Source organism: Neophocaena asiaeorientalis, unplaced genomic scaffold (genome assembly GCF_003031525.2).
Source record: "Neophocaena asiaeorientalis asiaeorientalis breed wild unplaced genomic scaffold, Neophocaena_asiaeorientalis_V1.1 scaffold56, whole genome shotgun sequence".
Classification (NCBI taxonomy): domain Eukaryota; kingdom Metazoa; phylum Chordata; class Mammalia; order Artiodactyla; family Phocoenidae; genus Neophocaena; species Neophocaena asiaeorientalis.
Genome location: NW_020175837.1, coordinates 403,235 through 430,733, shown reverse-complemented (window position 1 = coordinate 430,733; position 27,499 = coordinate 403,235). Strand labels below are relative to the sequence as shown.

At 37.8% G+C, this 27,499-nt stretch overlaps 1 protein-coding gene and 1 pseudogene across 3 annotated transcripts in view; one reads left to right on the top strand and one right to left on the bottom strand.

The window, feature by feature from the left end:
• Positions 1-27,499, bottom strand: part of SUGCT (succinyl-CoA:glutarate-CoA transferase) — a 735,783-nt gene that overhangs the window by 557,597 nt on the left and 150,687 nt on the right. The gene's annotated exons all lie outside the window — the stretch shown is intronic.
• Positions 19,651-19,889, top strand: LOC112391576 (transmembrane protein 258 pseudogene; annotated as a pseudogene).

The following is a 27,499-nucleotide window of genomic DNA, read 5'->3' as shown; positions in this document are numbered from 1 at the left end:
GTGAACTGAGCAAGGCACTACTGTATCCTATATTGTCACACGATGATTCTTAGAGTAAGTGTAATAAAAGCCCAAGTAGGCTTTTTGACCAGCTGGTGATGAGGAAAAATTCCCCTTTTTATGACCAGACATTCTAATTTTTTAAAAATATATCTGAGGCTTGTGAGATATGGGCTAGGCCAAAAGCAAAAAAAACAAAACAAAACAGCCAGTTATCTTTTCTTAATCTCAGAATTTAAGAAAAATAATTCAGGATTGACAAGAAGGAGTAAATCATGGTTAAAGATTAACATTAAAATGAAAGAAGGGTGTAAAACAAAAGTACTTTAGCAACTTCAAAGGGATGAATTAGGCTGCCTTTTTATTTTCATTTTATTTTATTTTTTTGGCCACTCCGTGAGGCTTGGGGGATCTCAGTTCCCCGATCCTGGCAATGACAGCGCCAGGTCCTAACCACTGGACTGCCAGAGAATTCCCTAGGCTGCTTTTTTGATGAATACCTGTATTGGAGAGTTTCATCTGGCTCTGTTCAAACCCATCCAAGTACCTCTCCACCCCCACCACTGCCCTGGAGTACAGCTCCATACCCTTCATCTCTGGGGATTGGGTTGATATGATGTGTGTTATGTGTAGCAAAGGACACTGAGAAGTGGGTTGCCACCTAGGTAAGTAGAGCAGGAAGTAAGCAAAATATGGAGGCACAGAAATGCATCACATGACACCAGCTGAAAGTCAAAGGAAGACATGCTGGCAGGAGGTGAGGTTCTCACTAAATGCCAACTAGAAGAGCAATTCATGCAAAGTCCTTGCCACTTCCAACACGTTAATAAATTCTGCTCCGATGGAGACTATAGTTGGCTCCCAAGAGAATCCCATGAGAATGGGTGCTGGGCAACCTCTAGATATAAACTCTGCTCCTGTTCTTGAGCCCTGTCTAAGAGCCCTATCTCCTCATTCTACCCTTTTCCATTTCTCCCACCAACTCAGGGAATCTTATCTAGTTTTGGTGATGAGAACCCTTGTTCCAGGTTCCATTCTTCTTTCTTGTGGCAAAGGTACCTCAGTTTTTTTCTGGGAAACCCACTGTCAATTCAAGCACTTGGGTAAAACTGACTTTACTGCTTGAGAATCAAAGCAAGATCATGAATTAAAATAAGTTAATCTTCCTACACAAACTCTTTTCAGAAAATAGAGGCAGAGGGAACACTTCCCAACTAATTTTATGAGGCCAGCTTTACCCTGATACCAAAACCAGATACAAATATTACAAAAAATATATAATAAACGAATATCACTCAAGAACATAGACATAACAATTAAACATACACACACTAAATTCAGCAACTTATAAAACAAATCCGAAACATCATGACCTTTTAGGGTTTATGCCAAGAATCAAGGTGAAATTCACTAACATAATTCACCATGCTAACAGAATAAAGAAGAAAATTCACATAATATCTTAATTGATACAGTAAGGAAATTCAGCACCAATTCATGATTTTTTAAAAACTTCTCAGCAAACTAGGAATAAAAGGGGACTTCCTGGATCTGATAGATGAAATCAATGAGAAACCTACAACTAACACCATGCTTTATGGTGAAACACTAAACCATTGTTCTCAGTCATCAGGAAAAAGCCAGGATGCCTGCTCTTACTCTTTCTATTCAGCATTACACTGCGGGGGACCTAGCCACTGCCATAAACAAAGAAAAAGAAACCAATGACATACAGATTGGAAAGGAGAAAGTAAAATAAGTTAATGTGCTCACTTACGTTTGGAAATGGACATATGACCCAAATCTGACTAATGAGGTTCAACTCCTGATTTTGAGTATAACTCTCTTTCTGCTGTGCCGTCTTTTATTGTGGTGAAGAGACCCTCAAGCTTCTGGAGCCCATAATACAGTCTGAAAATAGAACCACTCCATTAGGTACAGGGCCTAAGAAGGATCCTAGTGACATCAAGCCATGAATCAAGCTGGTTTGAGAGTACTTCTATCACTGGGCCATTCAGTTATATGAAATAATAAATTCTCTTTTTGGCATAAGACAATGTGAGTTATCACCTAAGAGTCATAATTTTTCTCATATCTTCTTTCATACCTTAAATGCCCTCAGGGGTTAGACTTTTGAATTCTTTTGCTGCTATATTTTTCTTGCCTGAAGGTTGACTATAAATCTAACTTGAATAGGTAAAATAACAACACAAAAATCAGTATATATAAATATAATCCTGCCACATGTGTGATAAATAAATGTAATTGATGAAAACAAATTTTTAAATCAAAGTCAGTCCTCTGTAAACCTCTTCACCAATGTAAAAGAGTGACAATGTAGATTCATCTGTTATACTCCTTCTGCATTCACTTTCCATACTACAATAGCAGTGGAGTGGCAATCAGACATGGCAAATCTGTGCGATGTAGACATATAAGACGTTTATTTTATTTTTACTGATTATGACCAAATTCATCAGGAAATATGAGAAGTATGCAGTATAGTACACATTACATTTTAAGCATGAAGGCTCAATGTAATTCTTTTATCTACAACCCAAGATTATCTCTTTATAAGTCCATTCCTCATTCACTGCACAAATTCTTCCCAGACCCCTCCAAAAATCCTTCTCCAAAATCATGCTAACTAAACTACATTTTTCCCACTCTGATTACACTATGCTTGTTTTATCTGTGGCTACTGTCACTATAAAATTATTAATATGAAGATTGAACCTCATAATTGAAGTAATTTATTCTTTGCTAAGACCTTAGCTCTACTTGATCAGACTGTCTTAGGATGGGCTAACCCAGAGAAAGACCCTATTTGTTACATGATCCCAGAAAACACGAATTAGGGAGAAATAAAAGTGAGATTGGGATGGGAGAAAAGCAAATAAAGAACATGTTAATGATCAGGTTACTGCTGTGGCCAACTGAGACTCAATTCCACCGGGACTTACTGACAAATCACATACAATATACCTCAGAGTTACCTTACTGAGGAACCGAGAAGGTGGAATATTTGGAACCGAGAAGGTGGAATATTCACCCACTGACTGTCATGCTTCACTGGTTGAGGGTTACCCACGGGCGCCTTAACTCCATGGCATTTCTGAGCTGCCTTGTGTAAGTTAAGCAAGCATGTATGACATGGAAGTAGGGGCCTGAGGCAAAAAATCAGAGAGACACAGATGCTTGGGCTGGGAAGCTGTCAGTGACTATAGGAACTATCTACCACACACAGAACTCAAAAGTAGATGGAAGAATGGAATGTCAATAGCATCGGTTACAGAGTCCAACTGAGCTTGCAAGTTACCTCATCCTGTGATCACAGAAAGACCAACATTCTTCTGTCTCCTCCTCCTTAGTATCTCATGGATTTCTCTACAGTCTCCACATGCCTCTTCATTCACCTTCTTCACATATTATATTTCAACTTCTAACATAGAAACAACTCCCACATTAAATATAACATATTCCCCTTTGATCCATATTCTCCAAAAGATAAAAGAAACTTTACTTGATATAAACTGTCCCTTTTTTAACCAGTCTACTTTTAGTCTTCTCAAGAATGACCTTCTTGAGGAAACGGGAGCATTAACTTCCAAGAGTTTCAAGAATAAAGAAGACATGGTTCCAGCTCTCCAGCTGCCTAGCAAAGGAAAGATGTCAAGGTCACAAATAACTAAAACATAAGGCAGAATGAGCTAAGTGCCATAAGAGAGGTACATACAAAGTGCTTTGGGGGCTCAACGGAGATAAATACCATGTCTAGTTGGCAGAATCAGGAAGGATACGTGAAAAAGGGGCCTGTGAGCTGAGCTCTGAAGGACAGATGGGATTTTGTCAGTAAAAGGTGGCTACAGGGCTTTCTAAATATAGAAAATATTATAAGCAAAGCTCCAACCACAGAAAAATGCATGCTCCTTTGAGAAACAGTCCAGTTTGGCTGAAGCATAATGTACACATCACAGAGGTGTACTGGGAGATATGGCTACAAAAGTCTACTCTGCATGTATTTTTAACCCTTTCAGTAATCTATCGTAAGAGCTTTCAACACTTAAAAGTGGAATGATGTTAGTATCTCTTGTGGTAAGGTCTACCAGCTGCGTATTATTTTTTAATACCACGTTACTATTCATATTTTAAAATTTCTACAAGATCAAACTTGTTGAAAGCAAATGTAGGAAGTCAGAGGGGGATCATTCCCTTAAGGTCATTTAAGGATAGCATTAAATTTTAAAGGCCTACGATCTTTTTTGTCTTTGTCCAAATACTGCTCAAAGGACAAAGTGATAGCTTGTATTTTACAAAAGAGGTGGAATGAGGTAATAAAAAAAGATGAATGAATAAAATAAGACAATATTTAATGCTCTCCTCAACAGGTACCTGAATCTACACATATATGTGAGTTTAAAAGGAAATTAGCCAAAGTAAATAACGTGGGAAATCAATATTAAACACATTTGTATGCATGTGGTTTTTCTCCCACATCCTGGGGGAATTAACATTTTAGACTTGCTACAGTTCCATTATTAATCTTATTCTTACCAGAGTCAAATGGGAAGTAAACCTGCTGACGTGTAATAACTGAAGCTAAAAGGAAATTCTTTCTTTCTTACAGAATAATATTTTAGTTCAGCTTGAGGACTGTTGTAAACAGTCCTAACAGTTGTTTTGTCAACCCACAAATACACAGTCTTAGTCTAGCTCTTATGAACACACAATAGCATGAGTTCATCTACATCAGAATATCAATTAGTACTTTTCAGAGCACACTCCCATATATTTAATCTTTAGAATAATTCTGGAAAGAAAATTGGTCTAAAAAACATTATCCTCATTTTGATTAAAAAAGCAAGGTTCAAAAAAAGTTAATAGCCTTCCTCACGTCCAAGTTGTAACGTAGTGTGTTGAGTCCCACTTGAACTTTCTTTCCAACTTAACCTGAGTCTGAGAAGCAAGGCTTTGCTAAATAATTCACTTTTTTAATCTGTGCAATGCAAGAAAAGGTGGGGGTCGCTTCTTTTAGGAACGGGCTCACTAGGAAGGTATGAGCTAGTCTGTAGACATGTAATATTCTTCCACAATTTCCGTTACTGTTCTCCCGCAAAGCTAGGCTAAGATGACCTCTTACACATTCTTGGTTGTAGTTCTCTGGAGTCTCAAAAAAGTCCTCATTAGAGGCTATTGATTAAATTCAAGGTGTTTCTTAAGAAAAGTTTGGCCCTGCCGCCAAGAACCACAGTTTGCCTGGTCTGTATGAAGACAGATCTCTGTATATGTGCTGGAATATAAATTAAACCTTCCTTTTAATAACAGAATGTCAACGTTCCACTTGTGTCTCTAAGCCCTAAAACCAGTCTATCTGAATTGTTAAGCGATTCAGAACACCTGGACGACAGCTTCTTACCACAGACTTCTCCTTAAATGCTCTCTAACTTTCATTAAAAGGTGACCGAGACAACAGGCAGAGATGAAGAGGATTCCCTATTTTCTGAGCTGAGTGGGAATGAGGATAGTATAGTCTACAGCAGATTAATGATTCTAAAAATTGCATACGATTTACTTCAGAATCTTATTAAAATGCAGATTCTGATTCAGCAGAACTCACTCAAGGCTCAAAATTCTGCATGTCTAACTCCCTTTGAGGTGATACCAACGCTGTTGGTTCAGGACCACACTCGGAGGGATCTGAGAACTGCAGGCTATACCTGTATGACCCACGAGCTAATGGAAATCAAAAGAAAAATAATATTTCATGACATGTGAAAATTATACAGAATTCACATTTCAGCGTCCATAAATAAAGTTTTATTGAAACATACCCACGCTCTATTTATGTATTATCTATGGCTCCTTTTTTTGAGCTATGACAGAGTTGAGTAGTTGTAATAGAGACTGTGTAGCCCAAAAAGGCTAAAATATTTCCTATGTGGCCCTTTACAGAAAACATTTCTGACCAATGGTCTAGATCAGTGGTTCTTAACACTGGCTGCATAGTCAAATCACCCGGGAGTTTTAAGAGATATTTATGACCTTCTACCACACAAAATCAGTCAATCCAGAAGCTCATGGGGTGACCCTGGCATCATTTTTTTAAAACTCTCCAAATGATTCCTATGAGCAGTCATATTCAAAAACCATGGATCTAAAGGAAATATCCCCTTCCGACCCCTGTCTCAGCATCTATAAACAAAGTCACCAGAGTCAAAGCTTAAGGTCCAAGTCCTCAACTATTCACAGCTTGTTCCTGCAAAACCACTACGAACTAAGATACAGTCCGTAGCACAAGTCTTTGGGGATTTTTTATTGCTCTTCTTAACTCCAGCACTTCAAAACTAGTAAGAACCTTCACTACTCTCTTCATCTCACCACATTTGTTTTCAAGAACTGCCATTGCTTCCTTCTTCCTCCGGATGACTGAAACCAGCAGGTGTGTTGTCATTGGACTGTCTAATGCATGTGACCTATAAGTGATCTACAAGTGTATCCATCATGATTCCTTTCTTTCTGTAAAGGAATGGCCCTATAAACCCATGCAGGTCCATGTCTCTTTACTCTGGCCCTAGGGCCTCATCTGGAACCTGCACATTGGTCATACCTTCCTCTGTATCTTCAACCTCTCCCTTTCCGTGGCCTCCTTTCCAACATCCTAGAAACCTGCTAAATTCTACTCTCTCCCCTCCACAAAAAAATAAATAAATATTCACCTTTAGCTACTACTCAATCTTTTCCATTTATCAACCAGAATACTTGAAACAGAATTCCTTACTTGCCATCTCAATTCCCAGCCTAACATTTACTTTTAAACCCAATGTGTCATAGTTTCCCTCAACACTATTCTATTAGATCTCTTCTTGCAAAAATCAAGTTATCCATGTTGCCTAATTTAGTGGACATTTTTCAACCTTTATCTCATAACACTGCTGTACAGCACTGCCACCCATTTATCATTTTCCTGAAATTCTGTGTCTCTGATACCACACACTGTTGGTTCACCATATCTCTGATTACTCTTGTTCTGTCTCCTTGGTAGGCTCCCCTTTCTTCACCCAGGTAACCCAGTGGTTCACCTGCAGCCCACTATTCTCACTTGAACCATGACCTCAGTCACTCTAAAAGTTGCACCTACCATAAAGGTTTATGATTCCTAAGCCTGACTCCACCTCAAGTCCCTGCCCAGAATGTCAGATTCATATAGTCAACTTCTACTGTCACCACTTGGCTGTACCAAACCCAATATGCCCCAAACAAAACTCATTTTATCCTCTGCCTGCCCCTCTTCCTGTATTTCTCTGTCTTAATTGGTAACTCTACAATCCACCCAGGTATATAGGCTGGAAATCTGGTACTTATTGTTTACTCCTTCATCTCCTCATCACCCAGAGCTAATAAGCACCATCAGATTCTGCAAATTTATCTCTTAATTACAACTCAGATGGGTCCCCTACTACGATGAACCTAATCTAAAGTCTTCAGCATCTTTCACATGGAAGACTGAAACTAGCCCCCCTACCACCAGTTTCGTCTCCTAAAAGCATCTCCTTACCCATTCGAGAGGGATTTATCTGCAACACAAATAAACTATGTCAGTTAAATGCCTGAGACCTGCCAGTGTCTCTCTATCTTATAATATCATGCTTAAGCTCCTCAACACAGGCCCCCCCACATTTGGACCTTACCTCTGGCATCACCCCGTCTCGCTTAATACTCTTAGTACACTGCAAGTAACAGCAATAGGGTCCCCTATTTGCAGAACCCTCTACCTGAAATTCCTTTCTTCTCCCCCGCTACTCCCCCTACCCCTTCACAAACACCTTTTGCTGATTCATATACTTTAAGACTCAAGTCTCCCAGGTTTGGTTGTGTCCACCTCCGTATGTCCACAATAGCCTGTGCATTTCTGTATTATTCATATCATAATGCAGTAGCTAAGAGAACCTGCTAATGACAGAGATCTGGATTCAAACCAGTGCTCCAACATTTGTCAACATTCTTACCTAAAAAAATCATATAACGTCTTTAACACCTCATTTCCTTCGTGTGTAAAATATTCACTTTACTGCTTTGTCAGTGAATTAGTGAGGTACAATGCTTAAGATATAAACTGGCACAAAGTAAGAACCCAATAAATTAGAATTTTAGTTGTTATTATCAATGTTTTTTGTTGATTTTAAGATCAGAACACCAAGCCATGATGTGTGTTCAGTAATTCTTCAAAAGTCTTACTTTTGCAAAGGAATCTTTATCAACTTAAGTTAGTCTTTTCAGTGTTCACAAATATCTCTCCCTTATAAAAAGAAATCATCTGGATAATTTAATAAAACAATAAAAAGAAAAAAAGTCTGACAATGACTTGCCGATGAAAAGATAGGGGAGCAGTAGTATTTCTCACAATAAATGAATATCTCAAACATATTTTTAAAGTTCTTACTTGGTAAAAACACATACTAAGAACTATAGATGACTTTCTGGGGAAGAAATTATCCCTTTTATTAAATTATTATGAATTATCCACACATGAACTAGGAGATCCTGCTTTTAGTTTACTTCAGAGCATGATAATGTGAAAAAATAAAATGTGATGTTCTAAAAGGACATCTGTTAATTTTTAAAATGTTAAAACATTCTGAATTTTGTTTTTCCAGTGATTTGTATTAAAATGGATTTCAATTCCAAAACCCAAATTTTCTCATTATATCTTAAGCCTGTCCATTACCCTAAGGAAAATAAAATGCAATCTATTACCATAGTGCCCACCTGCCTGCTTCATTAAGTAATGCCTGTAATTACAGTATATTTTTCAGGAGTGTGTTAAGGAGGACCCAACAAATATATTCCAGGTGTGGACTCTACTCAGCAAACAACCAGATTCATTTTTATTTCGGTCTTAATATTGTGGTAATTTTTATTAGATTTCTACTTCGTTTTTCTACTTTCAGTTGAAAGCAGTGTGCAGGCATGTAGGGGACGAAACTCGGCACAATACCAACGGAGGCTTTTACAATTAGATGCGCCCAAACCCCTTTCTCCACCACATCTAGGAAGAGGGTACTTCTTTCTGTACCTGCCGCCAATTTCAATTCACCCATTGACAGGCTGTTTCCTTAGGCAATGAAAAAAACTCCTTAAGTCTCCTATTTCTCCTCTGTGAAATGGGGATAATAATATCCACCACAGAACGGTAACTCGCATAGTGCCTGGACACATTAAATTATCCCCTTCCACAACACTTACTGAGTGCAAGCAGGGTTCTAGGCACTTTATGTATATTAATTCTTCTAATCCTTTAACAGCCCCATGTGATAGGCACTATGATCATCCTCCTGTAGCAGATGAGAAGCCATCTGTCAATCACAGTTCTGATTATTTCACAAGACAACAGGACCAGATAAACAGGGATTAGCACTAACCACTCCAGGGTGTTCAGTAAGGGAAGTAAAACCTAATGCCCTAGGACAGCCACTGCATGGAATGAATTAACTTCCCCTCTATCAAACTGGGAAGTACTATCCACAGGAGAATTGACAAAAAATAGTAGCTCAAATAGTTTTTTGGGTTCCATTGCTTAGTAGAGGAGCCCCAATAGAGAAAAGGCAGTACAACCCTCAACCCTGTCAAACTGTTCTCTACCTTTGCCTCCATGTTACCAATAGCCATATGTCCTATTTGCCCAAATTACAGAGCTCCGATTCCCTGTGGTAAAGAAATCAAACCTTAGAAGTCAAACAGGAACATTTGTTTTTGAAGGAAATGTGATACAAAATCTATGCTTAGGGACACGGTGCGATAATTTGTTGAGATATTAGTTAGCTTTTTGATTTTGCTGCTACTGAATAACCCAAGAGTGAAGCAACATTGAGTAGTTCTTATTTTCTATTTCTCCTTCTACTCCACCCCTACCTTCTGAGAAGATGGCCAGACTTTCCGCACTCCCTTGCCACAGGTAGGCTGCAAGCCTCAAGCAGAAGTGGCCTGAAGAGAACCTCCCTTCCTTGCTAGAATTTTCCAAAAGCCTTGTGCTATGGAGACAAAAAGAAGCCACTGCATTTGGGGTGAGACTGGAGGATAAAGGTGGGGACAGGTGTGGCACAGCAGCAAGAGGAAGAAAAAGATTGCCCCCAGCTTAAGGGAGAGCTGGAGGTCTGTGGGACCTCCAGAGAAGGGACCCACAGCTTCCCCCTTGCGGACTTTCAGGAAGGAAGTTCGGTCTCCATAGGAAACAACAGCAAAGTGGCCCTACAAGCATGGCTCCATTCAGAGCACCTGAGTCCACCTGGGTCCCCACATACTAGGTCACACAATAATCCCAATACCATCAGATTCCAAGGGACTGGCTGGGGAGATAAAAGTAGGTCCATTACGGGCTCAACCAAGGGGCTTTGGAAAGGGGGGGAAGGCTTTATTCACTCCGTGTGACTCTCACTGTCACAGTGAGTGAGAGCTGTGGATGCTAAAAACACTCTGCAGTGTACAGCACCACAAAAGCTGTTCCACCAGATGCTAGTACACTCTGTCGAGAGAAACTGGTAAACAATGGGCATCAAGGGGGAAACGGATTTGGACTAAAAGGCCAAGGCTGGCCCTCGAGCACTGTTCTGTGCAACCCCCCGTGATCTCATCCGCACAACTTTGGAAGAGAGGGGGTCCCCGCATGCCTGAGAATGAACTCCCTTCAAGCTGGTGGGATCGGAGCTCAGAGTTGGAATTAGGTTGACTGAAAAGAAATAAGTAACATGGCATTTCTGATACACCGGAGCTTAATGAGAAGACAAATATGACCCACAGATATTTCATTTTTAAGAATACAGTGTCAGGGACTTTCTGAAAGCATGATAAGCTCTCGCGCATCCTGTCTCCTGCACACTCCTGAAGATGCACTGCATTTTGCACTGTAATGGTTCTGAAGGTGACTTTCCAGACTGCATCTGTGTCCTAGTTCAATGAAGAAAAATCCAAGCCATCCTTCTCGTCCCTAAGACAACATCCATATTTCTTTGTGCTGACTTTTTTATGAAAATGGAAGCAGTGATTATATTTTTAAAGTTTTATTTTTAAGCTATTTTATTTATAATCAATAAAATATGGTTAAGCATCTGTATATGCATCCATCCCACCTAACAATGGTTACATGTCAGGAGAAGACTGGCAAGAAAGGACTTTGGCAACACTATATAAAGTGACAAAAATTATTACTTCATGAGAAATGTCCACACATCACATTAAAAGTGAAGTAAACAGCCACATGCATTTTTTAAAAAATAGAATTAGAAAGAGATGTGAAGCATTTTCAACTTTTGTAGAAAAATTAGTTGGAAGAAAGGAATAAAACATCATTTATGTAGCACCTTTTCTGAAAGTGAAGAAAACCATTACAGGATATAATTAATCTTGAGACCTCTTTGCTAAAAAGAAAGAAGGGGCAACATGATCCCTTTTGGGAGAAGCAGCACAAATTCAGATTACTTGCCTAAGGCACTGATTGGCAGAGATGGGGTCAAAATCCTACAAGAAGATTAAGACGCTTGTGAAATCCCATTCTCTTACAAGCACTACACCTTTTTAAAAGATAACACTCATTGAACACTATGTACAAGTCACGATGCTTTATTCTTTTTTATTTTTATTGGAGTATGGTTGCTTTACAACGTTGTGTTAGCCTCCACTGCACAACAAAATGAATCAGCCATACACGTACAGATATCCCCTCCCTTTTGGACTTCCCTCCCATTTAGGTTACCACAGTGCATTAGGCAGAGTTCCCTGTGCTATACAGTATGTTTCCATCAGTTGTCTATTTTATACATAGCATCGATAATGTATATCTGTCAATCCGTCTCCCAATTCCTCCCTCCCCACCCCTTTCCCCCTTGGTATCCATACATTTGTTCTCTATGTCTAGGTCTCTATTTCTGCTTTGCAAATAAGATCATCTATACCATTTTTCTAGATTCCACATATATGCATTAGCATACAGTATTTGCTTTTCTCTTTCTGACTTACTTCACTCTGTATGACAGTCTCTAGGTCCATCCATGTCTCTACAAATGACCCAATTTTGTTCCTTTTTATGGCTGAGTAATATTCCATTGTATATATGTGCCACATCTTCTTTATCCATTTCTCTGTTGATGGACATTTAGGTTGCTTCCATGTCCTGGCTATTGTAAATAGTGCTGCTATGAACATTGGGGTACATGTGTTTTCTCGAATTATGGTTTTCTCTGGATATGTGCCCAGTAGTGGGATTGCTGGGTCATATGGTAGTTCTATTTTTAGTTTTTTAAGGAACCTCCATACTGTTCTCCATAGTGGCTGTATCAATTTACATTCCCACCAACACTGTACGAGGATTCCCTTTTCTCCACACCCTCTCCAGTATTTATTGTTTGTAGATTTTTTGATGACGGCCATTTTGACCGGTATGAGGTGATAACTCATTGTAGTTTTGATTTGTAGCATTTCTCTAATAATTAGTGATGTTGAGCATCTTTTCATACAAATCACTATGCTTTAAATACTCTTCTCACTTAAATCTTGCTGCAATCTAAAGAGACAGATGTAATTTTCCTCATTTCACAACTGAAGAAACTGAGGGCAGTGACATTAAGTAGTTTACATGGGATCACCCAGCAAACAAGTACTGAGAGAATTCCAACCAGAGCTGCTGGACTCAAAGCCTATGCTCCCAGGCATGAGTCCTCCTTCTCTCTTTACCCCCTACACAGTGAAGAGACTGTATGCATTTCAGAACTAATACTGATTATTCCTAGTAGCCATCAAGGACTCCGGCAGTGACAAAGCATGAACTGATAGGACATATTTTCAACTTCCTTGAAATGCTATGATCATGAAAAGAATCCTGGCTTTATCTTCCATGCTACTCAATACCCTTCACCTATCATTAATACTAATCATGCCTTATTTTAAGGTATTACTTTTTTAACATGTCTTCCCTGTCAGACTATAAGACTCTTGAGGACAGAAAAAGTGTTCACCATCATTTACCGCTAGTCTCAACACCTAAGCACAGTGCCTGGCACAGAGTAGGCTCTCAATAAACTTGGTTGAATGAATGAATGAAGGTGCCAGGGCAGCCTTGTGAACTAAGGGAAGCACGGCACAGTGGTGGCACCCGGCTCAGTAAGACTTCATTGTCAACTGCTGGATCATGATTGACTTGTAGAGAATCTATGGTCAAAGGAGACAAAGCAAGAGCAGAGGTCAACAGTAACTAAAGCCCCACCTACCTACAAAGCCTTTGAAAACTCTTTACTAATGGCTACCCCCCCAACCTAGGCATGAAACTCTCACACTTGATTTCTCCATGTTTTGAACATCACACTTACTTCCATCTTTAAGTTGCATATATTCATCTTTGTATCACCAGCACACCATACAGCACCTACATACTCAACTTTTCTCTATCTTCTACCCAATGTACTTAGCATTGACTGACAGCTACTATTCGTTTATGCCCCTTTTTATAATGGCTCTCTTGTATCCATAGTTTTTATCCACAATCAAGCTGTAACTCATATCCCAAATTTATTTCCCACTATCCCTCCCTTCACCCGTTTTAGTGTCATCTGAAGAGAACTATACCTGCTGATGCCCTGACAACTTTCTTGCCTTTGCTCATGCAGTATATTTTGCACCAAATGCCCTTCATTTTCACACCTGAGCCCAGTTCAACTATCATTTCCTCCAGGAAGGCTTCACAAACTCATTCCAAATGGACATAACCCTTTCCTCATCTCAATTCCCACATTTTATCTGTAATTTTTTGTTGACAGACATAACTTTACCCTGTAAATTCAGATATTGCTTTATATTCTCAACTAGATGGTAAGCTCTCTAAAGGCAAAGGCCATACATCATTCACTTCTTTATCTTCCACATCAAGTAGAACAGGACCTTCTACATAGTGGCTACTTTGTAACTATAAGTTGAGTGAATAAAAGAATGAATAAAAGGTTAAGTGCATTTCTTTGTTCAGTTATTCTTAAGTCTTGAATCTGGCTTAACGAAAATAGCATTACTCATCCATACATCATAAATCCTAATTCAGTTTTTCTCATAAGCTAGCTACGAAATTCAGGCTGGTTACTCCACGGGTTCGAGTTTCCTCATCTGAAGAAAAGATGAACTACAGCTGATCTCTCAGGCCATTACCAATATGTAAAAATACGACAGTGTAAAATACGTGGATAATTCCAAGCAGAGGAAACACAATTCCCCTTACCTTTGTCTAGTAAATTTCAGTCTTTCTTCAGAGTTCAACTCATCATCACTTCTACAGAGAAGTTTCCCTGATGACCAGGACTACATCAAATCCCGCCACATAACGCTCATACAGCACCATAAACTTCCACTTTGCAGGATTTACCATACTTATCATTTTTGTTCCTATGATTATTTAATTAAAGTCTATCCCTATCCATCCCCTGTATATTCAATAAGATGAATCAATGAGTGTAATTTGTTTTAGAATATAAGGTTTTACAATGCAAAAACATTTTTTTCAGTAGTTCTCTTTGTAGTTATATAATCACATATGTTTCAGCACTTAAATATTTTCCAAAGATGATGGACAAAGCTAGGTGGTCACAACTTCAAAGAGTTAACATAGTTTTCAAAGAACCTAGCTTGTCATTTCATCAAAGTTTGTATGTTCAAAGAATATGGTCTCTGATAGACTTTTTTTTGGCTATGCTGAGTGGCATGTGGGATCTTAGTTCCCCAACCAGGGATTGAGCCCGTGTCCCCTGCACTGGAAGCGTGGGGTCTTAACCACTGAACCACCAGGGAAGTCCCTCTGATAGGCTTATTTCTAAGTGGGAAATCTCTTTTGTTTTATTTCAGCTTTTTCTTGTTTTTATCTGTACTTTTTTCTCTATTCAAAAGAAATTTATCTATAAAACAACTCATCCCATGTGTTTTCTTGGATCATTAGTTAGGTAAAAATACCAATTTAGAGATTCTTTTTATGATGTAGAAAGTAAGCCCCCTAATATGAGCAGGAAAAACAAGAATGTTTCTTTGTAAACAGCTACAATTTAATATTTGATTTTTTAAACCACAAACAGAAATTTAAAAAATATCAATGGCATCATCTTTTTTTTAACATCTTTATTGGAGTGTAATTGCTTTACAATGGTGTGTTAGTTTCTGCTTTATAACAAAGTGAATCAGTTATACATATACATATGTCCCCACATCTCTTCCCTCTTGCATCTCCCTCCCTCCCACCCTCTCTATTCCACTCGTCTAGGTGGAATGACAACATCTTTTAACACTGCAAATCTTCAATGTGAATAAGGAAAGTCTAAAACTTATCTTAATGATAAAACTAATCCAAGCAGTAGGAAATAAAACCTGAAATGCTTTCCTTGATATAAACATTTGAAACTTATTGGTTTATTTTTCTTTATCCCATGAATACTTTTGAATTAACACAAATACACTTGATTTAACAAGCTGTAACATTTTATACCTCTCTAACTCCACACAAACCATCATAGTTAGTACTATAATTATGAGTTAAAGGTATGATCTTAGACACAAAGCCAAAGCTTTCTATCTTCTTTCATGTGCTCCTTTCTGTACACTTGGGGGGTATTCCTTTCCATAAAAAGGAGAAACTGACTGACACATGACCTCTTCCTATCCAATAAAGTGGAGTGCCAATCCTTGAGAGTGATGTTCCCTCAAGGGACGACACAGTATGAGCCAAGCTCACTTCCACCTTGAAATAGGTTTTCACTCTTTTAATCACATGTATAAACATGTGAAGGATAAACGTACAAGCAATAAAATTCTATTCCTGACAACAGAATTCTGAAAGTCACTAGATCATGCAAGATTCTGAAAAACATATTCATTCTATCAGAAAAGCCATATGCTCTTAAAACAGGTTATATAGAGACATAGGAAAATAAACATACAAAGAGCAGTGCTTATTTTTTCAAATAATTTAGGTGTTTTTTGAAAAATAAAAACAACACTATTAAATAAAAATTATTACTGTATGTCTTAATTATCACACTCAAGAAATTTTTAGAGTTATACAGACACCCCCCCTTCCCCGATGGTAGGAACTACAATTACGCCGGTTCTGCATAGTCAGCAGCACTTGGCATGATGGGTTGGATGAGTAAGTTAAGTTCATTGACTCCTTCTAAAATAACTGGCCAGGGCTTCCTTGGTTGCGCAGTGATTAAGAATCTGCCTGCCAGTGCAGGGGACATGGGTTCGAGCCCTGGTCCAGGAAGACCCCACATGCCGTGGAGCAACTAAGCCCGTGCACCACAACTACTGAGCCTGCGCTCTAGAGCCCGTGAGCCACAACTACTGAGCCTGTGCTCTGGAGTCCACGAGCCACAACTACTGAGCGCACGGGCCACAACTACTGAAGCCCACATACCTGAAGCCCATGCTCCACAGCAGGAGAGGCCACTGCAATGAGAGGCCCACGCACCACAACTAAGAGTAGCCCCCGCTCACCGCAACTAGAGAGAGCCTGCGTGCAGCAACGAAGACCCAACACACAGCCAAAAATTTTAAAAAATAAAATGAAATACTGTAACTTTCCAATGAAAAAAATATAAAATACATATAAGCACAAATGACTGACATGAAAAAAGAGCACTCATTGTTTGGTTACTTAAACAAAACTGACATTTTTCCAGATGGTATGAAGGTATATGGTTTGATGGGGTTTTTGTGTGTCCATTTGTTTGTGATTTTTAATGATTAGGATTTTTAGTACAGTGAGAGAGATGGGGGGATGATATGATATGGACTTGCCAATATATTCCTTATTAAAGTTTGTTTTGTTTTTTTTGGCTGCGTCGGGTCTTAGTTGCAGCACGTGGGATCTTCGTTGAGGTGTGTGGGATCTTTCGTTGTGGCATGCAGCTTGCCTCTAGTTGTGGCATGTGGGTTTTCTCTCTCTAGCTGTGGCGCGCGGGCTCCAGGGTGCATAAGAATGTATTAAGTTTTATTACATCCATACTAGCTAGGATGGATCTAGGGTGTCTCCTAAGACATAGAAACAATCTCATCACACTGATTTGGAAATTACTGAATTCTGTATTTTTTTCTGAACAACCAGTCAACAAATATAGGGTTTTTTTCTTTTTTTACAAAAGCAAAAATGGCAATGCTTTATAGCCGGTTTTCAAAAGAACTGGACTTTTAAAAAACAAAATTGTAAAGGTTTCATAATCACATTTTAATATTTTACCCGTGTGAACGAAAGATCAAAGTATTATAAGACTTGGGCAAAAAAGCCTAAGTAATACAATTCTCTTATAATATCCCTGCAAGAGTGAGCTAAAAATACAATTTACATATTATCAAAAGTTTCTTATTAATATTATTATTACTACTACTATTACTACCACAACTACTACTACTACTATTACAGCCCGCCACATTCAGGAGCACACAGACCTGCAGCACAATACTATCATAAAAATCAAATTGACTCTTGAAGAAGCAAAGGATTCAATGAACCTAAAGAGGGAAAAGAAAATGGATCCTATTTCTCACTCTTCTCAACGCATTCTACTGTACTCCACCTACTGAGAGTAGATATTAATACATCTTTCATGCAGATAGCATTGTTTCAGTAGCACAAACGAGGTGTGATCACAGTAAGTAACGGGCCTTAATAACTAATTATAAGCCAGAAAAGAAAGGCTACACACTCATTTTTCTAAAACCAACATTTTCATTTAATAGACATTTACTAAAGTAAATAATTCTATATCATTTCAGGGGAAGACAGTAAAAAGAAAGAAGCGAGTCATGAACCTCTACCCCAAAAACCTAGTAAAATAAATACAAAAAAGGAAAAGAATCAAAAAAGGGGGAGAGAATGGAGTTGTAGAAACAAAGCTTTTGTATAATATTGAAACTAAGTTACTATTAACATGAACTAGATTTTTATAAGCTAAAATATTCATTGTAGTAGGATAACCACTAAGAAAATAACTCGAAAGAATATAACTTTTTAAGGAAGGAATTTAAATGGTACACTAGAAAATATCTATTTAACAAAAGCCATATGTTTAGAAAACGCTTGTTCAACTAAGTCATTCAAATTCAGACTTTTTAAAAAAACACCGGACTTGTCACACCAGACTCATCTGCAGGCTGAATTCAGTCCATGAACCACTCTTTCAGTTTGTGACATCCCTGGTTCTGCAGATCTAGATTTTGCCCTTCCTTTAAGGCTTTCAAGTACTACTTCTCCTATTAAAATTGTGATGATCTCCTCTAAAAAAAAAAAAAAAAAAAAAAAAAAAAGAGTGTCCTCAAATTATGAGGGTATTATTAACTTAAAAGTAATTTTTAAATATCATAATGCTCTTCAGGGATAAAAAAATCTATAAAGCTTTAGGGCTACTTTTCACTGATCTAAAATTGATATAAATCATTCTATTACAGCAAAGTGGAAAACCTGTATTTCTAGAATCTTCAACTTCTCCATACAAAGTATAAGAAGGAAAAAAAAATGTAGCTTCCTAATTTAATTTTAAATCCCATCGTCTAGGAATTTATAGTTTTACTCCTTTGGACTTCACTGGTAGTAATTTTCACCTATGAATTCTCTGAAACTGTTTAGTAATAATTATTGCTATGACATACAATTAAACCACATGATATGTTTTTTATACACAGTATAAATTTTTTTTTTTTTTTTTTTCGCGGGATGTGGGATCTTCCCGGACCGGGGCACGAACCCGTGTCCCCTGCATCGGCAGGCAGACTCTCAACCACTGCGACACCAGGGAAGCCCCCTCCATATTCTTTATTGGGATCTCTTCTCACTCTAGGCCAGTGCTGCTCAAACACTGCCCCAGGTCATCCTAGAGCAATTCAGTCAGAATTTCTGCGGACAGTTCTTAGGCATCAGGATTTTTCCAAGCAACGTTAGGATTCAAGAAAAATAGTTGCTAAAAAGAAGTCTTGCTCACACATGCACAGCAGACCCACACGCTATCCTGTGGATATTAAAAGGCTGGAGTTCTGCCCCTAGGTGCAGCAGAGACTAACGCAACACTGTAAAGCAATTATACTCCAATAAAGATGTAAAAAAAAAGGCTGGAGTTCATTCATCCAACATTTGTAAGTAGTTACTTTCACTCTGTCCATAATAAGCTTGTATTATGCAGTGTCAACAGTCACCTAGTCATCTTAAATTAAATATTACAGTATGAAATCTGTCATTTAATATAACAGCTACCATTACCATTCTGTAAGCACTGTGCTCAGCAGCTGACACATATTGTCTCATTTAATCTCCACAATCAAGCTCTGAAGCAGATCATTTTACAACTTCTCAGAGGAAGAAACCAAGGCTTGCGAAGGGTAAGCACCTAGACTACAACAATACGGTTAGGATGTGTTAGCCAGTATCCCACCCTTATAGCAGAAAAATAAACCGAACATGAAACTTGTACTTAATATTGCCATGTCATATCCAATCTTGCTCTAGTAAGTGACAGAACACAAAGTTAAGGCTGCTGGGGTGAGAAATGCCTCCGAGTTGATAAATCAGTGTGTATCCATGGAACATAGTCCCATGCCAAAGAGGATGCTGAAAAGCTTACTGAGGATCCTGTGCCCAGCAAAATGGAGTTCGAGGCCCTGAGCAGGTACACCAGCCCAGTGAACCCGGCTGTCTTCCCCCATCTGACCGTGGTTGTTGGCCACTGGCATGTTCTTCACCGCCTCGTTCTTAGTTTATGAGGTCACCTCCACCAAATACACTTGGGATATCTACAAAGAGCTCCTCATAATCTTTGGTGGCCTCACTCTTCATGGGCTTTGGAGTCCTCTTCCCGCTGCTCTGGGTTGGCATCTACGTATGAGCTCCCAAGGGTCCCAGCCAGGCGGCTTCACTGAATCCCTGCTTTTGTAAATTATTTATTTTACTATGCTGGAAGTGTCCCACCTGCCGCTCACAATAAAGGCAGATTTGTGACAAAAAATAAAAATAAAAAAGCTTACTGAGTTCTTTGAGTGCAATGTAAATGAGTTTGAAAATGTAGTATAAAATGTACCTCTGGGGCTTCCCTGGTTAAACGCAAAAAAAAAAAAAAAAATGTACCTCTGGTTAACAATCATATGTCCCACATTTACCATATCTTAGAGGCAAACCAGATTCCTGAAAGTCCATATTAATTGGGGAGGGGGGTCTTTGGTTAAATAGTCTAGCATATTAAAATAGCTAAAATACACTGAGTTCACTCTCCTGAAAAATGCAATTAGCTACTAGCTTCTTTGGCTTGAAAACCTTGTCCTGTTGAAAATTCTTTCATTTTCTCCACATAATGTTTTAAAGGAATTTAATTATGAAATCCAACTGTAAAGAAACTTATTGAAATAGCCTGCAGATTGTTTTATTTGCTACACCTCCCTCACACCTTAATTAACCAAAATAATATTAGCTCTCCAGTTATTATTACATAAATTAGTAACCTGGCCAAAATGATTCCCAGCTACTAAACACTTCATGCTCCTCGAGGCTAGCCTCTCTCTATTTTAATGGCTCTAAGATTAAACAATTCATTTTCATCTCACTATCTTTACGATCCCATATATTGTGTAAGATATACAGTAAATCTTTCATTCATCCAATAGACCTTTATAGGCTTATTATACGCCAGAAATTGTCTTCTACTTACTCAAAAAAATACTTATTGAGCATCTATGTGCTGAGGATTTAATGGTAAACAAGATAGCCAGGGTTTCCTAACTTTGTATGCCAAATCCTAAGGCAGGACCTAGACATCTGTATTTTTTGGTGTCTCTGAGATTTTACTAATTATCATAGATCAGCGATTGTCAGCAGCAAGGGTCAGCAAACAATGGCCTGAAGGCCAAATACAGCCTGCTGCCCATTTTCATAGGACCACAGAGAAGAATTATCTTTACATATTTATAGTTTTTAAAAATCAAAAGAAAAATATTTCATAATAGATGAAAATTATATGAAATTCAAATTTCAGTGTACATAAGTTTTATTAGAACATGATCATCTGATTACATCTATGTTTGCTTTTGCACTGCAAAAGTTTAGTTGTTGTCTAAATGTCCATTGACAGATGAATGGATAGAGAAGATGTGGTATATATATAATGGAATACTGCTCAGCCATGAAAAAGAATGAAATAATGCCATTTGCAGCAACATGGACGGACCTAGAGATTGTCATACTAAGTGAAGTCAGTCAGACAGAGAAAGACAAATATCATATGATATCACTTATATGTGAAGTCTAAAATATGATATAAATGAACTTATTTACAAAATAGAAACAAACTCACAGACATACAAAACAAATTTATGGTTACCAATGGGGAAAGGCGGTGGGAGAAGGATAAATTAGGAGTTTGGGATTAACAGCTACAAACTACTATATACAAACTACTATACATAACCAACAAGGTCCTACTGTATAGCAGAGGGAACTATATTCAATAACTTGTAATAAGCCATAATGAAAAGGAATATATATATATATACATATACATATATATATATATCTGAATCACTTTGTTGTACACCAGAAATTCACACAACATTGTAAATCAACTATACTTCAACAAAAAAATAAAATTAAAAAATTTATTGGTTGTGATAGAGGCCACATGTGGCTCTTTCACTCTCACTGCTTTGCACACCTGCTTGCTGTACTATGAATCACAGTGATGCAGTTATAACTTAACAGCATTTCAAAGGTCATATGTATTACCTTACCATAATTTTTTTGTATTACCAGTGCATACCCATCATACCAAAACAAGAGAAGTGTGCCATACTTTCAGCACACACTGGAAGATGGACCATGCTGTTACTGAATTACGTGACAAAGCACTTTATTATTCAATGACACTCTATCTATACTAAAAGAATACAATATATGCCAGATTAAGCACTCATCACAGTATTCCCAACTCACAGAAAATCCAGTGGGCAGAAAATATTACAAAGTCAAAACAGGCTATCTCATCACAGCAGAATTTCTTCACCGAAGTAAAAAATAAATAACAGTGAGACTGCAACCAAAGTGAGTTTGTAAGTGGTTCACTTGTTAGCCAAGCAAGGAAGGACATTTACCAATGGTAACTTAAGTCATGTTTGATTGCAGCAGCTGAAGCAATGGGTCCAGAGAAAATAAACTTGTTTAGTCTTGGCAAGAACAGTTGTTCAAAGAGTTGAAGACACTGGGAGCAATATCAATATAGTCAATTCAAAAATGAGACAAATTATTTTGAGAGGTTTCCCTTGGCTTTGGTGAGATGACAGATGTCATGGGTACTGCTCAGTTGTTCTTTATACCAGGAGTCAATGCCAATTTTGAAGTGACTGAAGAATTAGCCTATATGAAAGGCTGCACAAAACAAGTACAAACAAGAATATTCACACGAATTAAAAAAAACAATAATTCAATACAACTTAAGTGAAATCTGCTAAGATGCGTTACAACTTAGGGTGGTAAAAATTATGTGTGGAGCAAAAAAAGACTTGGCTGGACAAAGTTACAGAGCTTGTAAAAATGTATGGTTAAAGCCTATGGTTATTCACTGTATTATTCATCAGGAATTCACTGAGGTTATTCACTGAGGAAAATATTTGAATCTCTCATGTGACATTAAACCAATAGTGTTAATAGTAATCTTCATCTGCTCTGTGAGCTTAACCATTGTTAGTCCTATGAAGTTTTCTCAGAAATAGAAGCTGAATAGCCTGTCTCATTCTACCACACAGCAATTCTATGGCTTAACAGTATAAAGTTCTACTGTGATTTTTTTAAGCTCAGGGTCAGGAATGAGTCTTTTCTGAATTAAAAAAAAAAAACAAACCAAAAAAAAACCCAACCCCCAACCACTACCATTGACCACAGAATAGCTTTGGAAATTAGCTTTTCCTGTGGACTTGATAATCTTTTTCAATGAATTCTACCTAAAATTACAAGGCAAAATAGCACATACATGCCAAATTTTTATAACAGTAAAGTCATTTCAATGACAATTAATGTTAAGTCATTTCAATGAAAACTAATGCTGTTTGAACCAAAAGTAAGGTTGGGCTACTTTACATATTTCCCATGATGGCAAAGGTTAAAACAAATAGTGAGATTTCATATCCACACAAATTTACAGCAGATATATTTTGTGAGCTCAAACTACAGCAATGTTTTTCAGACTTCGATGCAAGTGCAAAGGAAATTTCCATATTTCAAAATCCTTTTAACTGTGCAATTAAGGAGCTTCCACCTAACTTTCCATTCTAAGTGATGAATCTGCAATATAATGACATGTAAAAGGAAAACATCGGAGAAAAAAATCTAATAAATTCTATAAATGCCTTCCAGGCAATGAATATGCTCAATTAAAATCAGAAGCTTGTGGATTGATAGCACTACTCGGCAACACCTTACTGTGTGAAAAGACATTTTCAAAGATGAAATATGTAAATTCTTATTACAGGTCAGCATTAAGCGATAAACATTTACAATCAATTCTGATGACAGGAAACAATAACTTTGCACCCCAATTAAGCGAAATGTTATCCCCCCCAAAATAATTATACTTTTCTCATTCGCAAATCTGTATTACCAAAAATACTCTTCTCAATTAATATTATTTTAATTTAATCAAAATCTTGCGGAAATTTGTTTTTTCTCATATCGTATAAGTACTTACATAGCATCTTCAACTTCACCTCTTGACCTCCAAAGCCTAAATTTGCTTTTTACCAAAAAAGTTGGCCAACCCTTGCTCAAGAGAGTTAGTGGTAAAGCACCCCAGAATCTCCAAGGAGCAGTAACTGTTTATATTTTCCAAAAGTAGAATAGGTTACAAAAGTATAAAAATAAAAAATGGTCACAGATTATAACTGCTATAAATTAAAAACTCTAAGTATAACCCTGACTAAAAGAGGAACAAGAGACAATATACCTCCTAAGACTCCTACCAAAAGATTCTGACACAGATTATGACTTTAGGAATGATGAAGAAAGAACATACTAAGGTTCAATGGGGCTCACAGCCTCCACAAAGACTCCAGGGTCCCACTCATGGTTGATTCCAAGTAACAAAGAGAAGGTAAGCAGAATCTAGTGGCCTGGAAATTAGGGTCCTCCCCATTTATGTGGCTACCATGCTCATCTCCTGGATTTATATGGAACTCAAAGAAGAAGGCAGGCATCAAAATAATGACTGAAATACAATTTACCAAGATGGGGTAAAGGTTCAGAGCCAAATCTGAGTTAATGTAAAATAAAATTACATTTGTGGACAAGAGTCATAACTGCTATGTGGCATGGCCAACTTCCTAACCATGTGAGGATTGAATGGAATAAATTATGTATTTAACAAAGTGCCTGTCCCCAAAAGTCTTAGCTATTTATTAATATTTATCCAGCCTGCTTCTGGATAAATCTCCTGCTTCTACTCTCCTTTCTCATTTCTGCCTCCTGTGCTCCTTGTCATTCCCGAGTTGCCAATCATGTTTTACATTTCTGTGCGTCAGTACATAATGTTCCTTCTCCCTGAAATTAACATTTCTCCCTTATCTCCTAGTTATTTTACTTTACCCTTCAACCTCCATCCTTTCTCAGCCTGCTCTGCCCTGCTTGGTGCTCTGGACACTGACCCAATGGGCTGCAGTCCCAGTTCCCTTGCCAGCTGACTTTTCATTAGGTTTAGCCAGTGGGAGGCACCAATGGGAAGAGAAAGAGTTCACAGAATTTCTTCACAGCTCCCTCATAGCTTAGACACTGTACCTCTGGAAGTAGCCAGGTGTCTCCACGACTACAGCGTCAACCAGGCAGTGCCTCTTCTGCAGTTTCAGCTCTCACTGGGCTCCAAGAACTCTATTTCCTTCTTGTCCCTTTGGCCCTATGGAGAAATAATAGTCTCCCACTTTTCCTACCTCTTTATCTGTTCTTTGCCCTCTGCCTCACTGTTGTATGTAGTATCTCCATTTGAAGTATCACGGCTGAATTTGTCTTTTGCTGACCCTCTGATTGATAAATCTGCCGAGAGCATTCTTATTCAGCCTTCTGCATTCAGTTTGAATAGATGCACCTCTATGAAACCCTACTTGACAACATCTTCCCCAGGATGAGCTGGGTACTCCCTTGTTGGTTTTCTTCTCACACTTCCTTCATCATATTGTGATTGATTTTACATATCCCCAATAGACAGTCAGCTCCTTAAGAAACAGAATCATATCTTGTTTACTGATAAATCTCTGGCACCTTACATGTAGTATGGAGAAAGGATGAGAGGAAAAAACTGTAAATATCCTTATTTATTCTTTGACAGGGATCAAGGCAGAAGAGAGCTGGAAAATGTCCTAAAATAAGAAATATATCTATCAATAGAGCTACCCAGCCTGGTCTTATTTATTTTCCTCAATGTAGCTCTTTTTCTTTTTTTTCTTTTTTAAAGATCTAATCGGCTCTATTAGGCAAGTCATGAACTGGGCAGCATCTTATTTAGCAACTAGAAGGGTGTTCCCAGTGGTTGTACAAAGTGGAAGGTTTTTTTAAAAATTGAGGTATAGCTGATTTACAATAAGTTTCAGGTGTACAACACAGTGATTCACAATTTTTAAAGATTATACTCCATTTATAGTTATTATAAAACATTGGCTATATTCCCTGTGCTGTACAATATATCCTTGTAGCTTATTCATTTTATACATAGTACTTTGTACCTTAATTTCCTACCCCTATCCTCCCCTTCCCCCTTTCCTCTCCCCACTGGTAACCACTACTTTGTTTTATATATCTTTGAGTCTGTTTATGTTATGTTATATTCACTAGTTTATTTCATTTCTTAGATTCCACATATAAGTGATAACATATGGTATTTTTCTTTCTCTGCCTGACTTATTTCACCAAGCATAATGCCCTCCAAGTCCACCCATGTTATTGCAAATGGTAAAATTTCACTCTTTTTTATGACAGAGTAGTATTCCATTGTGTATATACACATCTTCTTTATCCATTCATCTACTGATGGATACTTAGGTTGCTTCCATATCTTAGCAATTGTAAATACCGCTGTTCTGAACACTGGGGTGTTCATATTAGTGCTTTTGTTTTCTTCAGATATATACCCAGGAGTGGAATTGCTGGATCATACAGTATTTCTATTTTTATTTTTTTGAGGACGCTCCATACTGTTTTCCACAGTGGCTGCACCAATTTACCTTCCTACCAACAGTGTACAAGGGTTCCTTTTCCTCCACATTCTTGCCAACATTTGCTATTTGTGGTCTTTTTGGTGCCTGCCATTCTGACATGTGTGAGGTGATATCTCCTGGTAGTTTTGATTTGTATTTCTCTGATTATTAGTGATGTTGAGCATCTTTTCATGTGCCTGTTGGCCATCTGTATGTTTTCTTTGAGAAAATGTCTATTCAGGTCTTCTGTCCATTTTTTAATTGGGCTGTTCATTTTTTGGATATTGAGTTGTATGAGCTGTTTATATATTTTGGAGATTGATCCCTTGTCGGTTGCATCATTTGCAAATCTTTTCTCCCATTCAGCAGGCCGTCTTTTTGTTTTGTCAAAGGTTTCCTTTGCTGTGCAAAAACTTTTAAGTTTAATTAGGTCCTATTTGCTCATTTTTGCTTTTCTTTCCTTTGCCTTAGGAAACAGATCCAAAAAAATATTGCTACGATTTACCTCAGAGTATTCTGCCTATGTTTTCTTCTAGAAATTTTATGGTTTCCAGTCTTACATTTAGGACTTTAATCTATTTTGAGTTTATTTTTGTATATGATGTGAGAAAAGGTCCTAATTTCATTCCTCCATGTGTAGCTTCCAGTTTTTCCAGCATGACTTATTGAAGAGACTGTCTTTTCTCCATTGTATACTCTGGCTTCCTTTGTTTGATTAATTGACCATAACTGTGTGGGTTTATTTCTGGGCTCTCTATTCTGTTCCATTGATATATGTGTTTGGTTTTGTGCCAGTATCATACTGTTCTGGTTACTGTAGCTTTGTAATATAATCTGAAGTCAGGAAGAATGATATCTCCAGCTCTGTTTTCTTTCTCAAGATTATTTTGGCTATTTGGGGTCTTTTTTGTTTCCATACAAATCTTTAAATTATTTGTTATAGTTCTTTGAAAAATGCTATTGATATTTTGATAGGGATTTCACTGAATCTGTAGACTGCCTTGGGTAGTATTGTTATTTTCACAATAATAATTCTTCCGATCCATGAATATGGTATATCTTTCCGTGTGGCACTTTTTTCTAAAAATTCTTTCTCAGGATCTCAAAACAAATATAAAAATGAAAGCAGAAAATAGTGATAGACACCAAAAGAGCTTCAACAGGAGCCTGAGACAAACCTAGTATCTCCAATTTTGTCGGAAGTTAGTGACTGAAGTGGAAAAAAAGAGATGGGGAAAAAAGCATTCAGATGCATTCATGTTTGATATTGATGAAGCTG